The sequence below is a fragment of the Mastomys coucha genome, unplaced genomic scaffold (assembly GCF_008632895.1).
Source record: "Mastomys coucha isolate ucsf_1 unplaced genomic scaffold, UCSF_Mcou_1 pScaffold6, whole genome shotgun sequence".
NCBI lineage: Eukaryota > Metazoa > Chordata > Mammalia > Rodentia > Muridae > Mastomys > Mastomys coucha.
The window spans coordinates 119,079,248-119,093,847 of NW_022196912.1; the positions used below are offsets into that span (position 1 = coordinate 119,079,248).

General features: G+C 49.5%; 1 long non-coding RNA gene across 1 annotated transcript in view; it reads left to right on the top strand.

The window, feature by feature from the left end:
• The window catches only part of LOC116080434, a 46,844-nt gene that overhangs the window by 1,919 nt on the left and 30,325 nt on the right, over positions 1–14,600 (top strand). The gene's annotated exons all lie outside the window — the stretch shown is intronic.

Genomic DNA, 14,600 nt, shown 5'->3' on the forward strand with positions numbered 1-14,600 from the left:
CAGTCATCACTAGAAGCCTCATCTTAGTTCAGACCGACGGGGTGGGGGTTGGGGGGTGTTGTTATTACGTCTTCTTTGTGGTTTCTTTCTTCCTGGGCTCTGCTTTCCAGGGCCCTTAGCAGATGCTGAACAGTTTCCCTTACTCCCATGTGTCTTCCTCTGCGTTGTGTGTCCCAAGCAAGTTTCCCCTCAGCCTTTTTCCTTGGGCAGTACCCATCAGCACCACCCGGGCTGGTTATGCAAATGTTAGAGATAGCTGCTTCACAGGGGCTAGGGGGCTCATTCCAAACAACCATAAGGCAAGGGATCCTGACTCACAGTTGCCATCTGTCTCTGTGTCAGCAAAACTTCACACTTCTTAGCCTAGAGGGAGAGGGGATAGCTTTCATACAGACGAGGGCCGCTCTGCTCACCTGTGCAGCCCGTGACTCTTTGCCTAAATGCACGTAGAGGATCCTAATCAAAGATCCTAATCAAGATCTCCACGGGGAAGACGTTGAGTCCTTGTCTGGGCCCTTGCCTAAGGGGCTGAGGTTTTTTTTTTTTTTTTTTTTTTTTTGACTCATCTGTCTTCACTATGTGGAAAGTGATGGTGTTGGAGCAGGGGAAGACCTTTTGCCACAGAGGCCTCAGTGCCTGCCTGTGTTAAGGTTAGGTTGGATGATGTCTCCGATCCAGCTCCAGGACTCTGTGAGTGGGAGAACTAGTGGGTCCCAGGCCTGAGCTAGGGTATAGGGGCTCATCAGACACAGACTTATGTAGACTGAATAGAGAGTTGGTCTCTGAGAAGTGTGCTTTGTGACGAAAGAGCCATGAGAGTCTGGTTCAGGCCAAAGGAGGTGATACCTCAGCCATAGTGCGTTATCTACTAGGTGAAAACAATGGCTATAAAGTGTCCCTGGGGGCCAGACTGGGATTATGAGATAACGTAGGCATTTCAATTGAAGCGATGATGACCTTGGCCCCTAAGAACTGATAAAATTCAGTGTATCCCCTTGACCTACAGCAGGGCTGGGAAGCCACGTGACCAGCAGGCCTTGCTGCCCTCTGAAGAGTCGGTTACAGTTTGTAAGTGAATCCCAGCCTGAGCCAGTGTGAGGGTAACAGGGTGGTGCTTTGCTCTCTCACCTCTGCTCCCTGGTGATTATGTTAGTGACTGGTGGAGGCCACAGAGAGCTTTCAGAGATGCTCTGAGGAGAAGGGTGGCCGGCAGGCTACTCAGACCCTTGCTGGCTTCCATTTTATTTGGGGCTGCTATTAGCTAAATGCATCAAGTTGACCTATGGGCCATTAATGGGTTGTCATTGGTCTTTTTTAAAGATGTAGATTAATGAACCTTTTAAAGAAGTACTGAATTCCAACGTGAATGGGCACATGCCACCTTTTCCCAGAAATTCAACTCCCAGCAGGGTTTGGTGGGTATTCAAAAGTCACGGAGCTGGAGAAAAGCTGCCTTTATTTTTGATATGACCATGGGGTCTGTGAAGGGAAGGCGGTGCTTCTGGGGGGGGGGTGGCATTAATCTCCCAGTGCTGTGTGTTTTAGGTCCTTATGATTAATGGGCACAGTTTTGAATAAAAATGAGTGCAGAGAAACGATCTTCATTAAGTTACTCCCAAAGATGACAACGTAATTATGGAATAACGATTTTTGGATCGTCTCTCATGCCGCTAGCACACAAAACTGCATCACACAGTACACCATTGATCCCTGTTCTGATATTTAATTTTTAATTCATCCGTTTTTCTCCCATCTCACACTGTGCTTCTCCCCACACACGTGCACAGCGCTATGAAAGTGGACAACACACAGTAGAGCCTTCCTTTTCAGTTTTGCTCCGCTCAGCCCACTTCCTTCCTACAACTTCTCAAAAGCCAAACACACAGTGCCTAGGCTGGCCTCTGACCAGTGTATGTCTGAGGTGCTTGGATTCCTGTGGGAGGGCAGGAGGATATGCCTGGTGTATAAATAGATAAGACGAAGGTGATTCCTTCGTGGGCTTCTGTCAGACAGCGAGTGAGGCCACTGACTTCTGTGCTGATGAGGCATGCTTAGAGCTGTGAGGTCTCGAGGTCTTCCATGGTACACAGTGATTGTCACTGAAGATGCTTGCATGGATTGCTCACATCGAGGGACACGAGCAGAGGAAAGGGCCTCGCGCAAAACTGGCATTCATCCTCTTGTGAACTTGGCTCTGTAGCCTGGGACAGTTTATTCCCTCCTTCTGGGTCTAGACTCAGCTCTGTACGATGGGGCTTTACTCATTTATTTATTTATTTATTTTACATAAATGTGTATGGTTAGTAACGGATGATGTCCTTCGACTCTCAACTCGAAGAATCCTTAGAGTTTGGCCACAGCCAGTTATTAATAGATCCAGAAGGCTGTGTGCACTCTGGTTACATAACGCTTTCAATTAGACATCCATACAAACAATGAAGACCCAGTCACTTTAAAAGATGCATTTTGTTGGCTTAAGTGAAGCTTCAGTGCCCTGGTGCATGATGATGGAACTCTCATCCTGAGAGATACATGCCAGGTTCCCTCAAACATACCTGAGAACACCGGAACGAGCCGTGACTCTCTCTGGGATGGATCCATGTGGCAGGAGAGACACAAGAAGGGTTATGTAATTTGGGTCAGTGGGGTAGGAAGAACATGAAGTCCTAGATGCAGAGCCTCAAAGTCAAGGGACTTGGGGATTTTGCCTTGTTCCCAGGCTATTCCTGGAAGGTAAGGAGGGAAGGTGGTAATTACTGCTTGCATTTGTTTTGAAAATGCAAAGTACTTAATTAGAGCCCTGAGCTCAGTGGAAGCTTCCAAGTGGCCAGGCACAGTGGCTTGGTATTTCTGTCAGTATCTTGGCACAGTCAACCCTCCAGTGTCCTATGGGTCAGTAGCATGTTGGCTGGGGTCAAGGCCTCCTGTTGAAGTCACTTTTCAGATAGAGTGAGAGGAAGCAGCCACCAGCCCTTAAACACCTTGGCCCTTATAGAGCAGGCATTGTCCAGTTCCTGAACTAGAGTGCACTGCTCGGCTCAGAGTGCCCATGAGTGTTCAGCTGACTGATGTGTCAAAGTGGCATGACCTGGGCCACTGTTCAGAGTGCACTCTTGAGGGAGTGAACCGCCTCACACTGTAGCTCACGTCCTCTGGTACTGCAGTGTGTCTGCTCGCCAGAGTGCCCTTCCTCCCAAAGTTTTAAATAATGCCACTGTACTAAAAAAAGCACGTGGAAGATTTGACAGTGCAGACCATATGGAGTGATTCAGCTATTGATAGACTTCTGAATTGTACTTTAAAAAAAAAAAAAGGATGTCAGATTTCTTTTAAAGGAATAATGTCAAATACGCGTGTCCCCAAAGAGAGTCAGAACTAAGCCGAGTGTAACCTTAAAAAGGTTGGTGCTAGCCTTTCTTTGGAGAAGAGCGAAAATAACTTCCCCAGGTTCCGCATGCCCCTGGGGTTCTGTGGGAAGTGGCAGGCAGATGACACCCCAGTCCCCTTAGAAGGCACTGCAAGCCTGTACCTGCTGACAAGGGACACAGAATAAAAGTTACATAACAGAAACTGTCAAAGGTCGGTTTCTCCGCCTCTCCTGGATGCCAGTGAGTTAATCCTTCCAAGCAGCACAGGCAGGGGATAAATGTGAGGCTTTCAAAGCCCACCTTGCGTGTGCAGCAAGCTCAGGACTTAGGGAGCGTGGGTTCCGGCATGATGAGCATGGCGCTGGGTTAGCTGTCTAAGATGGTCTCGGAAGCTGAGCCATCTTCTTTCTTTGCTGTTCCGCTCTTGGGTTTGCAGAACAACTTCTGACCAGCCCTCCCTTCAGGACGAGAGACAACCAGGTCCCACCTGCAGCCTACAATTCATGGAGACTGAAGGGAGATCACTAGGATCCATGGTCGCTGGCTACGTGGCTTCACATTCTAGGAATGAACACTCTCCCTGGATATCTTCCCCAGCAGCTGTATATCCAGTGCTGGCGTCAAGGTGGCTTCCTAGTGATGTCTTAAAAACGAACCCCTCCCCCCCTCTGACCGCCAAGCACCTCCGGTGCCAGAAGCCTTAGGTTTCTTGAGAGGTGATTCATGGGGGTGTGTGGGGAGCCAACACGATGAGGTAGAAAACTTGATGGTGATTCAACTGCGATCCCTAAAATACAAGCAGCCTCCTGCTGCTCGGCATGGAGATTTTATTTGCTAAGTGAGGATTTCCAAGACTTGATCCCAGGGAGACCTGGAGAATTCAAACTCTGAGAGAGCAGATGGGCGCCTGGGAACCCTAGTGAGAATGTTTAGTATGTGTCGCTATTAAAAAAGTAGAAAGTTACTGACGCGTCAGAGCGGGTGAATGTTGCGAATTGCCCAGGACCTATTAAGTTGATGGGATTTAACGTTCACGTCTAACATGATCACAGGATTCATTCAGCTAAGCCATTCTAGATATTCTTCATGTTGCCTGTGTGTGCTGTCAGGCAGATGTCGGTGGCTTTCTGGGGTTGAACTTACACCTGGTCTAGCCCTTCCTGTCAGAGAGGTGTGTATCAGCGCTTGCCACACGTAGGTGATGGAAACCTGAATCTCAAGGTCAGAGAGTGGCATCTCTGAGGGTCGACGGTCTCCTAGGTGGGTTTTGTTTTTTAATAATCTGATCTGCCGTGAGCTGCTGTGTGCACCTCATTTAGCATCAGGAAGCAAAGAAGCAAACAGGGAATGCCCAGGGCATTTTCCCATCAGCCCCGAGTCTTAGCCTGGATCTGCTAATGTAATCAGGGGATCTCATCGATGGCTCATGCTTCATCCAGCTGAAGAGAAACCAGTAGAGCTCAGATTGGCCTTGCTATGTCTGCACCCTCATGCTAGGGCTTCTTTAATTCAGAAAGTGGATGATAATGATGACCATTGTCTTTTAATGACAGTGACAGCTCTCAGATTTTTAAATGAAGCAAACGTGCTTTATTTTAAGCAAAGCGTCAAGTGCGAGATTAGAGTGATTTGTGAATGTGGGGCGTCCCTTCCGATTGCTTTATTGAACACTTCGGAAACAGTAAGCCCTGCTCTGCAGTGCCAAGAATCTGAACGTAGAAGTCAGAAGCCGACATTCTGGGCTTTTTGATCTGAAAAGCGGGGAGTGGAAAAATCCACCTGCTTTCTGAAAGGGAAAGCTGGAGCCTGTTCCTCTGTCACTCTTACTGACAAGATCAACAACTCCTCGGTCCAGAAAGTCCCTGTGGGTGGGTGCAGCTTCTACACTCAGGCCTGCTGGAGGATACCCTTGTGGTACCTCCTGGAGCTGTGGTGTCCATCTGTGCAGTCCTGGCACCATCTCCTCCTCCAGTCGCATGCCCTACTCTGGTACTGCCTGATGAGCAAGCCACACCATCTTCCTCCTCCCGGACACAAACCCGTTGTCAGCAGCTTGGCGATAACTTAACATGCCCAGGCTCTGCTGGACGCTGATGCCGACCGTGGTAGACATATATACCTTCAATGTGTGTGCACTTCTACATTACCCCTGCCCTTTGTCAGGGAAACCATCCAAAGCCTGACAGTGGGAGCTGGAAACAGGCTGGGTGAGGGTGGGTGGGACTGGAGTGCGAGTTAGGGGCTCCCTTGTTAGCCCTTTTTCTCTCTTGTGTTCCCTAGGTGCCTAGGGACAAGCCAGCATCCCACTCATGCCCTTCACGGGCCTCTGTATCCATCTAGGCCGGGAGGCTGTCGCTGCCTAGTGTCATCTTCCAAATGTGACCAGGTACCTGGGCTGTTCAGGCTCTGGAAAGCTTGCTGAATTTGTCATACATCTGTAGAATCAGAACCTCTGAGGGACCGAGCCCCATGTCTGTGTTTCTAAAACGCCCTCCAGGTCAATGTCACCTCAGGCACAGATCATCTCAGCTCTGAATGCTCTTCCTAGAACACTTCCCATGACTGGGATTGTCCCCACCACATCTCTGCCATCCTCAGCCTGGCTCCCTCCCAGTCTCTCTTCCTGCCCCTCTCACTGTCCACTACAGCTTGTTTCCGTGAGACATGCAATGGACTCTTGTCTCCTCTCCTGGCTCAGGAAGTGCCAGAACCTGTTGTGTCCCTGTACAGCTCTGCACCATCTGGTCTTGAGTCCCACCTGCTCTCCCTCCCTGCCCTCCAGCCACTGGCCTCCTGGCCAGACTTCAATCCACCTGTTTGCCCAGGTGTGCCCTCTGAGATCCCGGGGAAGGTCATCTGACAGTAACTGTCGTCTCCTGCCCCATTGTTTGAAAATCCACAGAACCGGTTCTCTTGCCCCCTTTGGGACAAGCCTCAGCTTCCGGCTCACCATTCCAGAGGCTGACTTCGAAGTAGCTTCTCTAATTTCCGCCATGGTGTTATAGGATGACTCATCGTTACACGGGCTGGATTGCCAGTGTGGCTGTAGAAGTGTCTTTCAGAAGGAGTTTCTAGAAATAGACTGTCTCTCTTGGGCTAGACTATCTTGTCAGCTGTCTTAGACCCCTGAGGCCCCATCTCTGCTCTCCATTCCTGACTCACAGGTCCCTTGCTACATCTAGGCACCACCGTGGATCCTGGCTACGAGTCGGAAGTTTAAAGTCAGCTGGCTCTCTTGCTTTCATGCATTTCAGCAGTGTCCCTCTCTGGCTTACTTTATCTTCTCCAACCTAACGTGAGCTCCCCCATTCGGTTTATCATCAGGGACCCTTCTGGTATCTTGGTTGAGCAAGACACACTCAGCCTTACCACTTTGTCTCAGAGACGGAACTCTAGGAGGATCTTAGCTTGTGAGTGGGAAGATGGAGTCTTCGGGGTGGATGTGTGGCTATCATGTGGAGCTTGAGTTTAGTGCCTGGAAGCCAGCCTCTCCACCTAGCATCCTCTAGAGGCCACAGAGATCGCTTATATTTCCACCCTTACCACTTGTACACACACACACACACACACACACACACACACACACACACACAAGATCCCAAGAGAGAACCTAGGGGCTATCATTCTAAATTGTTCATCAAAAGACAGCCATGTTTTAGGGGCTGGAGAGATGGCTCCGGGCTAAGAGCACTGGCTGTCCTTTCACAGGACCCAGGTTCAATTCCCAGCACTCATGTGGCAGTCCGGATTGTCTGTAACTCCAGTCCAAGATGATCTGATGCCTCTTTTGGCCTCTTTGGGCACACTGCATGCACATGGCACACACACACACACACACACACACTGTATTCCTCCTCGTTCAAGCGTTTAAGTCTAGATTCCACATAGAAAAGACAACGTGTAGTATTTGTCTTTCCGAGTCTGCCGCATTTTAACCTAATGATTTCTAGTTCCATCTATTTTCTTGCAGATGACACAATTTCATTTTTTTGTGATCCACCAGCACTCTCTGTTTTCTTTACCCTTTCTTCAGGCCAGGGGCACTGTGGCTGGCCCTATGTCTCAGCTGCTGTGTGGGGTGCTGCAGGAAGCAAGGGTGGCCAGGTGTCTCTGTGTTATGTCAATCCAGAGTCCTCAGTGGATACACCCAGGATGGGCGGAGCTGCACCGGAGCATGGGTTTTCTTTGAGTTAGTAAATGTTGTCCCCATTTGTGCCGAGAGGCCAGGGCAGCAGGCTATAGAAGATGAAGGTGAATGAGGTGATGTCTCTTTTCAACAAACTCAGGGACAGTTTGGAGAAGCCTGACATGTAATTACCTGTAGCTAATAAGAGTGGCTGGTGAGCTCAGGGAGGGCAGAGATGGAGAGTGTAGATTGTCTAGGGAGGATGGAGATGATGCTTTGTCAAGGGGGGGGGGGTGGTTTAAAGCATTTCTGGTTAGTGGGAAAGAATGAGTGAAAACAGTGAGGCCTGGGGCCTAGGGTGTGGCCAGCGCTGCTGTAGGCTATAGTCCTGGGCCAAGGTTACATAGACAGAAGGCGGGGCCAGTCCTGTACTAATGGGAGTGGGTCTTGAATGCCAGTTTCAGGGGTGTTCCCTATCATACAGGTGACAGGGAAACATGGGAGGTATTTGAGCAAGAGTGTGGGTTTTAAAACAATGTCTGGCATTCCTGATCCTTGGTATCCTGCCACCTAAGCATAGAACATCGAAGACAGCGTGTGGAATGTTGAAGAAGAACCATTGCACAGGAGTGAACTTGACTGTCAGGTATGACCGGCAGCACTGTTCCTCGGTCTGCACTGTTTGTTCCCACTGACTGATCTTCCAGGAAGGTCCTGTTGGTCCTGTTGGTCCTGATGGACCCTGGCTTCCTTGACCTTGCTGGGCTTTGCACGAAAAGCCAGGTAGACACTTGCTGCAGCCCTGGCTGCCCAGCTCTTGTGGATGCTGGCCAACAGGAAATGGAGTGGGCAGTGTCCCAGCCTGATTCACTGAGCCGTGGGGCTCCCCATGTGTCTGCAAATGCCGTCAGGATGCTTCTGGCCTGAAAACTGCCTCGGAGACCCACGTCTACAGCTAAGAGAATCCAGGGCAGCGGCTTCCCGGAGCTTCACCCTTGTCAGTATCCATGAGGGGTGGGAAGAGAGGGTCAGTGTCCGCAGCCACTAAGACTTGATTTGAAGTGAGCATGCTCAGTGGGGCAGGCGGCTTGTGTCAAGTGGGCTGGAGAGACAGGCCAGGAGGAAGCGTGTCTTGGGTCACAGGTGGTTATTATACTCGTGGTCCCTCTGTTTTCCCCACTGACCCACCCCAAGCCTTCCCTGCTCGCCAGTGGACAAGTTACGTGGGATTTTCTGGGAACTCTGTCCCTGGCAGAGAGGCTTCTTCAAGTCAGGCCAGTGAGCTTGCCATGTCAAGAATAGCAGGCATGTGAAGAGCTGCCCTCTGAAGGGTTCCCGCCCCTGCTGGGGACCTGAAGAAAGAAACCTAGTCGTAGTCACCAATAGACCCCATTATAGGTCAACAAACTAAAGACCAGAGGTGGAAAGGAACTAGCCCAAGGTCACCTAGGGACTATGAATATGAGGGGGACCCAGTCATTCTGCAGCCACTCCTGGTTATTGGGGTTGATTGGGGCTCACCGCTGTCTTGTGTCCCCCTGAAAATAGGCCATATGCCCTGGGCATGTAACTCCTGCTCCTTTCCTCCCTTGTGGGACGTATCCCCCAGCTTTCTGGCTCTCTGGACTCTTACTCGTTTCTTCGTTTCCGAAGCTTGTGTGGGTCTTTAATGTTATTGACGAGTGGAACTCGGCATCCAGCTATTAAAACAAAGCCAGTTGCCAAAATCCCTGTGACTGGGAAGAGATGGGTTTGTGGTCTGTGTTGGAGCTCTGGGGGTTAGGTTGGGGTCTCAGGTTGCATCACTGGGTTCTGGGGTGTCAGAGCCCCTACACCTGCCCTGAGGTCTGCCTGAGTTACCTCTGGGCATCACCCCCAGGGGCTAACTTTTTTTCTCTTAGCTCTGTGCCCTGGGTCCCCACTACCTGGGACAAAATGATCCACACTTAGCAGTTGCTGCCTACTAAGTATGGCTGAGTGAGGGGTGCTAGGTTCGTGGGCATCACGGCAGGGCTTTCTCAGTGACCTGGCTCTCTGTGCTGCCCTACCTGTGCCTTCTCAGATACGTCTTCCCGTGTGTGTGAGAAGTGGATGTCTGTTCTGCCAGCCGACTACAGTCAAAGCCTTGCTGGCCATATCTGTACCTACAGTTCCTGTCCATCGACTATCTGTCCTTCTGCTATAGAATCTGAAGGAATAGTTTGTAAGCATTCCCATGTTGTTGTCCCCAAACTTGGCCCATCCCTGTGTTGGGTAAATTATCTTGATGGGCCCATTGTTTACTGCAGTTCTGGGTAGATGTGATCTACCTGGTTCTGAATGGCACAAGTTTGCCATCTTTATAGATTTCTCTTTTAAAGAAAGGAGAGCAGAGTTATTAAAACCCAAATAGTGGAAACCCAAAGATAGTAAGGCAATAGTTAAAAAAAAAAGTGTGTGAGTGCTGGGCAGGCTTTTAGGGTGGTTAAGGTCAAGATTATTTTTGCTGGACATGATGGAACATGACTGTCATCTCAGCACTTGGTGGGTGGAGGCCGGAAGGTTAGGAGTTCAAGGTCATTCATGGCTACAGAGGGAGGTTAAAGGCACTCTGTCCAAGAACCAAACAGAGGTAGGGGGAAGGGGAGGGGGAGAGGAGAGACCCTGTCTCAAAAATAAAATTAAAAAAAAAAATAGGGAAAGAAACCAAAAAGGACATTTTGAATATCTTTTTTAAGCTTGTTTTTCTGGGTAAGGACCTGGCCACTTATAGATTCTCTTCCACTTGGCTGATGGTTCCTCTGCCTGAAATCCCACATTTGGAGTGACAGTCCCCCAGCAAGGTTCTTCGAGCTGTCACAGCTACTTCCAGGGTTCCGCACCTGTTGCCCGAAGCTGTTCTCGGAGAAAACTGGAGCCTTGGCCAGATCTGGATTTAAGTCCAGCTTCATCCTCTCCCCCTCCTTCTCCTCTCCCCCTCCCCCTCCCTCTGTTTGGTTCTTGGACAGTTCTCTTTAGCTGTTACAAGCACTGTTTGTTTCCTCCTCAGCAAACCGCACAATCCAGCAATTACTGAGAGGCATGGACTTTCTGTCTAACTGCTTACCACGGGTACAGACCTGTGCTGATTTAACTCTCGGCCTCATACAATCTAGAATCATCACCCGAGAAGTGAATCTTCATGAGGAATTACCTAGATCTGATTGGTCTACGGCTATGTCTTTGGAGAATTGTCTTAATTGTGAATTGGCATAGAAAAGCCCAGCCCACCGTGGGTGGCACTATTCCCTAGGCATGGAGTCCAGAACAGTGTGACAGAGGGGAAGGCTAGCCGAGGGCAAGCCAGCAAGCAAGAATGTGTTTGACCTCTCTTTGCTATTGACTGGGTGTGATATGGTCAGCTGCTTGAGTTCCTGCCTCAATTTCTTTGAAATGATGAGCTCTGATGTGAAATTATAACTTAAACCAACCCTTTCTCCTCAAAATGTCTTGCTCTTGGGGTATTTATTGCAGCAACAGAAATAAAACGAGGAAGAGACCTTACTGACGAAGTACTTAGCTGCTTTTGTTAGCAGTGTCATTTCACAGATGAAAAACTAGGGTTTGGGGAGTATTTGTTTCTGCCTGTAAGATGTCTCCAAACAGTGGTTTTTGCCTCTAGTAATTGTCCATTTTGTTCAGATAGGTAGTTCTCAGTAGGGCCTCGTGAGAGACTACACTCAGATAGAGGCTGGGGCTGGAACCATCTGGAAGACATCATCTTCCTGGCCTGGCACCTGGGCTTAGAAGAGGTGCACAGCCCAAGGCGAGGGCTAGGGGTGTCAGTGTGTGAATGGGGGATGGTCCTTCCTCCATCACTTTGTGGCCACTCCATGTTGGTTGGCATAAGAGGCAAGCAGGAGATCTGTGTTTCCCACATGTAGCTGATGTGCTGGAGGCACAACACAGACGTCTCCCAAGGATCTGCATCTTTTATGGCATCCTTGGAAATCATGTGGCATCACCTCTGACAGAGTTAGAAACAAGTCATTAATATTTGGAGAAAAAAAGAAAAGCAGGGTTCTATCTTTTGCCTAGAGTAGTGTAGAAGGAATTGTAGTACAACTTTTGGCTAAAATGGATTACTTTGGTGATGCATGTGGCAGGCCACGTCACCAGAGCTCTACACACATCTACACTGTTGCCAGAGTGCTACCCCTTTTGGTTAGAGAGCTCTTGGTCCAGCCCTGGTACACACCACCCTTCCCATCCCATCTATTCATCTCTTTTTCCTCAGCCTACAGTCACAGCTGTACTTTTTTGGGGTCCTGAAGATGTTTGCCTTCGTGGGTACCTTCAGAGTGGATGTGTGTGTTATACATTCACATTTTATATTACATCTGTCGTGTGACACATGAGCTAATATGAAGAGGAATTTTCTCAATGATGGCACACATCTTTACTGCCAGCACTGGGGAGGCAGAGGTAGGTGGAGCTCTGAGTTTGAGGCCAGCCTGATTAAGGATGGCCAGGACTACACCTAGAAATTGTATCAAAACAAGCAATCAAACAAAAAACCCAAAACTCTCCCCCATCTGTGTGTGTTTGCATAGTCTTAGATCTTTTTCCTTTTGATATAAAATAAATGGTGCTTTTGTCCTCCCACTTCTGTCGCCCTCTTGGTCCCCTTTCAGGCCATGTCCTCTCCCAACCTGAATCTTTGAAGCCCTTCTGAGCATCACGGAACAAGCCCCAGTCCATTCCCGCCACCAGGAGCCTTCTCTTAGGTCCTTCACTGGGGACAGCCAGGAGCCAGGGGAGATAGCTGTGAGCTAAAGGCAGGCCCTCTTGTTTACCTGAAGGGCAATGGATTACAGTGCTTCAGCTGGGTCTCCCTGACTTGAGAGACAGATTCCCCAAACCAGGTTCTGATCCTCATATTGCCTCTATCCACTTTGTACTGCATAGCTGCTCTGTGCCAGGCCTTCCACAGGGGCTGCCTGATCTCTGCCTTCAGAGACTCAGTGTCAAAAAGGAAAACAAACAACAGGCAAATGGTTGTAAGCAACAGAGAGGAGTTTTGATAAGAGGCATTTCACAGAATTCAAAGCAGTAAGTTCAGTCTGATTACATGAGAGAGAGGGGGCGGGGAGAAAAAGAATGAATATGGAATGGCAAGCAGACACACATCTGAAGATCACTATGTCCTCTATCCCCAGGTCCTGCTGTCTCCTATATCCCCCATCTCTCTCTGCTTTAACTTTCCCTTTCTCCTCTGAATAGATAGTCAAATGTCAGTCACCTCATCATGGCAGCCTTAGCCCTGCATCGGAATGACCTGACTCATTCAGACTCCCTGGACATACTGGTTCCTATACAAGAAGCTGAGTGGCCTGCCAGGGCGAGCATGCCTGATCCATGAAGCTGTGACTAGTCATTGGGCCCCATGGTGAGGAGAGCTACCTCCTGGGGCTGTCAGTGTGATATGTTCCCCCAGGAAGGGCATACAGGGTGGGGAGTCAGAGGCAGCATGCCCCTGCCTCAGGACTGCTTCCTGGTTAGGGTGGCAGTCTCTGGGCTGTTGGAAAGCAACCTTGAGAGACCAGCAAGCAACCTTGAGAGACCAGCCTATGGCTTTAATATCATGATGTGAGAAATAATTCAAGGACTAGGGGGACTTGATCTTAGGATTTATCCAGAGAGATTCTTTTTAATTAATTAATCACTCAATAGGTACTGTCCTTGTTTGGGTTTGGTTTGGGTTGGGTTTGGTTTTCCCACCCCAGCTAAGACTTTGGTTGTAGACTCAAGTGAGTTGCGTGTGTGGCCTTTTCACTGGGGACTGAAGGCATTGGGAGTTCTGGAGATCACTCACTGGCAAGATCAAGTCTGGACACTGGCGGCCACAAAAAGAGTTGGCTCGTGTTCAGAACTGGCCAAGGCTGGCTTAGAGGGAAGCAGTGTGTCCTCCAGCCAGTGGCTTAGAAAGAAAGAGAGCCTCTGACGATTCGAGAGACCTGTGTCTAGAACACCCTGTCTAGTGCCCACTTCTGAGTGAAGAGATGCAAGAGGAGCCAGGCATGGTGGTGAGTGCCCGTAATCCAAGTCCTCGAGAGGCTGAATCAAGGCGATCTCTGCATGTTTGCGGCCAGCCTGGGCTATCTAGCAAAACATCGCCAAAAGCAAACACACAACGGAAGCAGGCTACCAAGATGTGGGAGTGGCCTTGGCTTTGAGCATTGAGTCCTTTCTGGGAGAAAACCCCTGTTTTTTCAGAAGGAATACTGCCCTCTCTTTGCTAGATTGCTAGCATGAACCTTGTTTGTATGACCTGCTCGTGATGGCCCCAGGTGACAAAGGAGGAAACAGGCTGGGACCACATGGGGAGTTTGTTCTGGGTCACTCAGCTCCTAAGAAGTGGGGCAGAAATGTAGATCAGAGCTGCCTCTTGTCAAGTTACCCATGACAGCATCCTAAGAAGCCTGTCACCTTCTTATGGGCACCTGCTCCTGTGTAGTGGGGAAAGTACTCGCCTGGAACTCTGGTGGTCCCTTGTTCCCAGCTGTGTGTGTGTGGGGGGGGGTGTTCCTTCTTAACTCTTGTGTGTGTGTCTGTATCTCCAATTTCAATCCTCCCCTTTCTCCTTGATTGAAAAGGGCCCCCTCATTATTGTCTATTATGTGTGCCAAGCTAGCTGGCCCTGAACTTCAAGAGAGTTCCCTGTCTCCACCTCCCATCTCACTGGAGGAACACTGGCATTACTGGTGGGCGTGTTGTATCCAACTTTATGTGAGTTCTGGGCACGTAGACTCAGACCCTCACACCTTTACACACAGTCCTGCTAATCAAGCTGAAAAAAAGAACAATAATATACAACCTCCTAGTGTGGAGATGAGAAACCAAAAGCAAAATTGATCAGGCTGCTGTCTTTGCTGGTCTCAGGAGATGGCGACCCCTTCACTCCACGCCTCTTCTTGTTGTGGCTAGCAGTCCTTGCTGACCTTGATGTGTAGAACCATTCTGTTCCCGCTGCCCTCACCGTCTCCCTGCATGTCTCTGGCCAGCTCTCCATTTCTTTCTCTTACAATGACATGATTCAGGTAGAGGGCCCACTCTAATCCAGCATGATCTAGCTAAGACTCAGACAT